The sequence below is a fragment of the Leucoraja erinacea genome, chromosome 11 (assembly GCF_028641065.1).
Source record: "Leucoraja erinacea ecotype New England chromosome 11, Leri_hhj_1, whole genome shotgun sequence".
Taxonomy (NCBI): domain Eukaryota; kingdom Metazoa; phylum Chordata; class Chondrichthyes; order Rajiformes; family Rajidae; genus Leucoraja; species Leucoraja erinaceus.
In genome coordinates, this window is record NC_073387.1 from 35,882,056 (window position 1) to 35,888,055 (window position 6,000).

Here is a 6,000-nt window from a genome sequence, read left to right on the forward strand (position 1 = left end):
GATCTTTAAATCTCCACGGCAAATGTCTGCTAAGCACTTCCGCTGTTTTTCCACCTTCAGTTCCCTCTTGTAATTATCTTACTTTCTATCTTTTTTTTTGCCTGGACATTTAGGTCGCTGTGCTTCACGGTCACCCCGACTAGCACAGAAAATTTCAGCTCAAATATCGGCCGTTTCCCATGTTTTTAACGGGTGGGAAAGTGCGTGTTTTCCCATTCACTAACATGTACCGATGTATAACATGTACTCCAGTTGAGATTTTCGGTCACGTGGGTGCGGATCTACGCTCCAGTGACCTTTCGTGAAATCACCCTATTGCCATTTCCTTGGTCCCCATAATAATTTCACCCGTGCCTGCCTTAAGGGACCCACATTTGACTTTCCTATTATTTTTCCCTTAACATACCTAAAGAAGGTTTTACTGTCCTTCTTTATATTCCTGGCCAGCTTCCCCTCGTACTTCATCTTTACAGCCAGCATTGCCCATTTTGAGTGGTATTGTTCACTTAAGGGACTGTCCCACTTGGGAGACCTAATCCGCGAGTTCTAGCGAGTTTGCCCTCGACTCATACTCGCAGCATGGTCGAGACGAGGTCCTAGGAGGTCTTTGTAACTTTCCTTCATGCTCGAGAGTAGTCCCCGTGTACTCGAGGCATCAGCTATATCGCGGCATATTTTTCAATGTTGAAAAATGCCCACGAGTAAACAACAGTTGCCATGGAAAAAATTGATACTTTTTTTACTGGTAGGTTTAGTCAAAGTAGGTCGTAGTATGTCAGCAGTATGTTAGTTGCAGGTAATCGAGGGTCGTCTAAGGTAATCAAAGGTAGTTGAAGGTAATCGTAGATATTCTTCATCATAGTCGAAGGGAGATCGAAGGGAGGTCGGCTTCGTTCTCCACTATTTGGTGTCCAATTTTTTCAGAAGTTAGTCATAGCTAGTCGTAGCTAGTTGAAGCTATTCTTCAACATAGTTAAAGGAGGTCTTCTACATAGTCTAAGGAGGTCTTCAACATGACATATTTTTCAAACTCTCCTAAACTCTTCTAAACTCGCCAATTAGGTCGCCCAAGTGGGACAGCCCCTTTACAATTCAGTAACATTCAAAAGTTCTCTGATAACAATGCTTATTTTGCCAAATTGGAAAGCAAGACAGGATGTAACATTTACACAATGTAGGTCAGTACCAGTTAATCAGCAAATTCAAACAACAGAAATTACCCCAAATCTGCCCATGATTTTCAACAGAAATCCATTGCTGAGTCCACCATAATCAACTCCCGAGTACTGACATTAATTTGAATGAGACCAGGCATACTAACATTACTACTATGACAAATTAACAGATCTTCGGTGGATTGCATTGATTGGATTCAGAAGCTGCATTTTCTCATAATTTAGTGTCTAGCTATACTAAATCTGAAGGATGTTCATTTTGTCTTAATTTATTATGTTGCATAAAATCACAAGGTAATCAATGTAATGATCCTGAGTAAGTTGCAACCTTTTAAAGATGTCTCATTTAAAAATATGTGATATGTGGCTAGTGATTATATCTCACATCCAGAATATGCTAACGTGAGAAAAGAAAATCACGATATAATTGATTTTTGATGCAATTAAATGTAGAATGTTGACAAAAAATGAATGCAAATAGTACAGCCATGGCGATTTTTTTAATTTGTCCCTATTCTATTTATTTTCTGCGAAATAAAATAGATTAATGATCCATTTTAAATCTTTTCATCTGATGGTTTTTGAATTCTCATTTGAAAGGATTAGTACATTTGCGTGAAAGACTCGTAGACCGAACTAAAATTACAAGAAGATATTATTGTTACACACTTAGAAGATAGATCATAGAACAGTACAATACAGGAAAAGGCACTTCAGCCCATAATGTCTGTGCCGAACATGATGCCAAGCCAAATTCATCGACATCCCAAGCAGCATGTTCCAGACATATACCACCCTCTATGAAAAAGCTTGCCCTACACACATCTCCTTTAGAGTTTGCCCCTCTCACCTTAAAGCAATGCCCTCTTGTATATTTCCACCGAGGGAAAAGGGTTCTAACTGTCTACCACATCCATGTCTCTCATAATTTTATAAACTTTTTATCAGGTCACCCCTCAAACTCTGGCATTCCAGAGTAAATAATCCAGGTCTGTCCAACCTCTCCTTACAATACCTTCTAATCCTGGCATCATTCTTGTAAGCCTTGTTTGCACCCTTTCCAAAGCCTCCACCTCCTTCCTGTATTGGGGTTACCAGAGCTGCTCACAATACTCCAATGCTGCATTAACAAAGTCCCATAAACCATGACTTCCTGACTTATACTTCAATGCTTCGATCAATGAAGGCAAGCATACCATATGCCTTCCTTACTATATCCACATGTGCTGCCACTTGAAGGGAGCTATGGATTTAGACCCCAAGATCTCTCTGTACATCACTGCTGTTAAGGGTTATGTCATTAATCACATATTTTCACCTTAGGTTCAACCTCCTAAAGTACAACATTCACGCTTGCTGAGATTAAACTCCATCTGCCATTTCTCCGCCTATTTCTCCAGTTGATGTGTATTTCACCGTACACTTTGACATCCTTCCTCGCAATCTGGCGCTCCAGAAATCTTGGTGTCCCCTGAAAATTTACCAACCAACCCATCCACATTTACATCCAAGTCATTTATATATATATATATATATATATGTCACAAAACAACACAGGTTGCAGCACAGATTCCTCCAGAACTCCATTAATCACAGATCTCTAGCACAGAAACAGGTCCACTGAGTCACACCAACCAGCGATCCCCACACACTTAGACCATCCTACACACACTAGGGACAAATTACAATTATACTAAGCCAATTAACTTATAAACCTGTACGTCTTTGGAGTGTGGGAGGAAGTCGGAGGTCCTGGAAAAAACCCATGCTGTTCACGGGGAGAACGTACAAAATCCGTACAGACAAGTACCCGTTGTCAGAATCAAACCTGGATTCCTGGCACTGTCAGGCAGTAACTCTACAGCTGCTCCACCGTGCCCCTCCAGTAGGCCAGTTGTAAATCCATATGACCAAGTCACCGCTAATCCAGTGTATCTTACATCAGACTTCCATGGGAGACTTTATCAAATGCCTTGCTAAAATCCATATAGACAACATCCACCCGCATCCATCACCTTTGTCACTTCCTCAAAATGCTTGATCAAGATAGTAAGACATGCCGCATATAAAGCCATGTTCACAGTCGATAAGTAACCCATTCTCTACCAAATGGCAGTCAATTCTCTCCAGATTAATCCTCTCCAACTGCTTCCCTACCACTGTCGTGAGGTTCACTGGCCTATAATATCCTCGATGTGAGTCACATAACCAGATAAACCACCATATTGCACATATACTCTCACAAGCGTAAGAGAGTTAGATCATTCACAGCTACAATTGCATCGTAGGAAAGTTTTTTTTAGGATATCTCCTAATCCCCAACCCCGACTTCAGTAAAATAATGTAAATAAGTAAAATAGTTTTTAAACACAATCTCTTGAACTTTTCTCATCATTGTTTGTCAAAGCTTTGGCAGGAGGTTCTAAATACGATTTTAGATTATTACATTGTGATAGTAGTTTCAAAAATTTGATGATAATAAATAGCTAATTCTTTCATTTAAATTTGGTGACATTTCAGTTCTAATGTTAACAATTGCTTAAGATAAGTAACTTAATATATGTTATGAATATAAACAATGTGTTTTAAATGCCACCGTTATATCTAAATGTAGACATCTCAATTGAAGAATTTGCCACTGGCCATCACTTAGAGAATAGTATTGTTTCTTCATTGAAACGGGAAAACTGCAAAACAAGGATGTTTTAAGTTGCAGGGGCAGGGAGAGGTGGATAAAACAAAAGGAACGTTTCTCTCTTTCGAAGACATTGTCTGTCCTGCTGAATACTGTAAACAATTTGCTTCTGGTGCAGCTCTGCTGTTCACTTACAGAAGACCCTTGAAAAAAAACTTCCTATAATATTTTACTATGCTAATAAAAACATAGCCATCCCAAAACAGTAGATATAAGATGATGGATCTAATGTGAAAACCTGTCAATATTACTGATAGAAATATATAAATATCTGATACAGTTATGGGAAACGTAATAGGGGGTTGTTTTGCACAAGGAAGACAATTTTAAAATGCTGGAAATGTGAAATGTGAGAGTGGGTAAGGTTAAAGGAGATTTGCAAGTCAAATCTTTTTTACACCAAAGACAATAGGCTCCTGGAATGCGCTGGGATGGGTGGTAATGGAAGCTGATACAATAGCAATGTTTAAAGGGCATTGAGACAGACATATGAACAGGTGGGGAAAAGCAGGATACAGACCATGTGTAGACAGAAGGAATTAGTTTAATTTGGCATCATGGTTGGTGCAGACATAATGGACCGAAGGGCCTAATCCTGTGCTAGGTTTCTATGTGCCTTTGTAATCCCAATAAATCTGAAAGCCTATGTGGATAATAAAAGGATTTAGATTCCAGGCATATACATTTTGAGTGTAGATTTTTAAGGGATGATTAATCTTTGCGGAAGGTTATCACCAATTCAATTTGTTATTGACATTAAGATCCACTGATGGCAAAGAATAGTGGATGCTCTGAACTGCATTTGACCTAGATTATTTAGGAATTTGGCATAAGCATTGCTCCCACAGAAAAATATCAGCATTTCTCTGTCACAATAACATTTTATTCTGATGTTATGTAACTGAAAACACATAAGTAATGCACAGTAAGAACATTAGAAATGAGATAACTCACCGAATTTGTGTTAAATATTACGAGACAGTGTGTCATTGATTCTCATAATCGGTAGCAATGAACGAGACCTAAGTGACCTACAAACTATTTAATTGTATCATAATATGATACTTATGATGTCATAAGATCAAATGATAGTTATTGCACAAGCTTGTGCAAAATTAAATCACATTGGGTTTACTGTGGTAACCTTGCAGGAGAATAGCTATTCACTAAATAACTTCAAATTTAAATGTCCTCTTTAAAAATAGTGACCCTTGCAGTAGCTTTATGTAGATCTCCCCTCAGCCAATCAAGTTCTGCCTTGTGAACAAGTGGACATTATGAGGTCACACACTATTAGAAGCCGTGTAATGACATCACTATTTAGCTGTGTCACATTGTGACAACATGAATAACCAACAATTCACACATCCTTCCAAATATCTAGGTACTTTCTATGCTATTCTGACAATCCCTCTCATATCTGCACTGTTTCCTTTTCCAAAAAGATAAAGAAAAGATCACCCCCCCCCCAACCCTCTTTCCCCGCAGTTAACAAAATCGCAGAAAACACTGCGGATATTAACAGTTGTACCTTACTTAGAACCACATTTTCTCAGCAGTAAGGAATAGAAAGAATAGCCAACCTTGACAAAGCTATAAGAATGACAGTGAATGCTTCTCAAGTAACTGTTAAACCATTTAACCTGGTGCTCAGAAAACAATCTGGCTCTGAACACCAGGAAAACAAAAGAGCTCATTGTCGACTTCAGGAGGTACAGCACCGACTTAGTCCCCCTACATATCAACGGCGAGTGTGTGGAGAGGGTCAACACCTTCCGGTTTCTCGGCGTCCTTATCTCTGCTGATATCTCCTGGACAGACAACACGACAGCGGTCATCAAGAAGGCTCAGCAGCGGCTGCACTTCCTGAGGGTTCTCAGGAAGCACAACCTGGACTCTAACCTGCTGCTGACCTTCTACCGCTCGTCCATCGAGAGCCTGCTGACATACTGCATTACAGCATGGTACGGCAGCTGCACCATGGCAGACAGGGAGAGGCTTCAGAGGGTAACTAGGACAGCACAGAAGATCATTGGTTGCCCTCTCCCCTCCCTGATGGATATTTACACCTCCCGCTGCCTTAGCAGGGCAAAGAATATCATCAAGGACAGCTCCCATCCTGCGTTTGGA

At 39.8% G+C, this 6,000-nt stretch overlaps 1 protein-coding gene across 1 annotated transcript in view; it reads right to left on the reverse strand.

The window, feature by feature from the left end:
* Positions 1 to 5,040, reverse strand: part of LOC129701679 (E3 ubiquitin-protein ligase TRIM8-like) — a 55,796-nt gene extending 50,756 nt beyond the window's left edge. The window contains exon 1 of the mRNA XM_055643024.1: positions 4,825 to 5,040. The gene's annotated coding sequence lies outside the window, so the exon portion shown is untranslated. The remainder of the gene's footprint in view (positions 1 to 4,824) is intronic.
* Between the last annotated feature and the right edge of the window lie 960 nt (positions 5,041 to 6,000).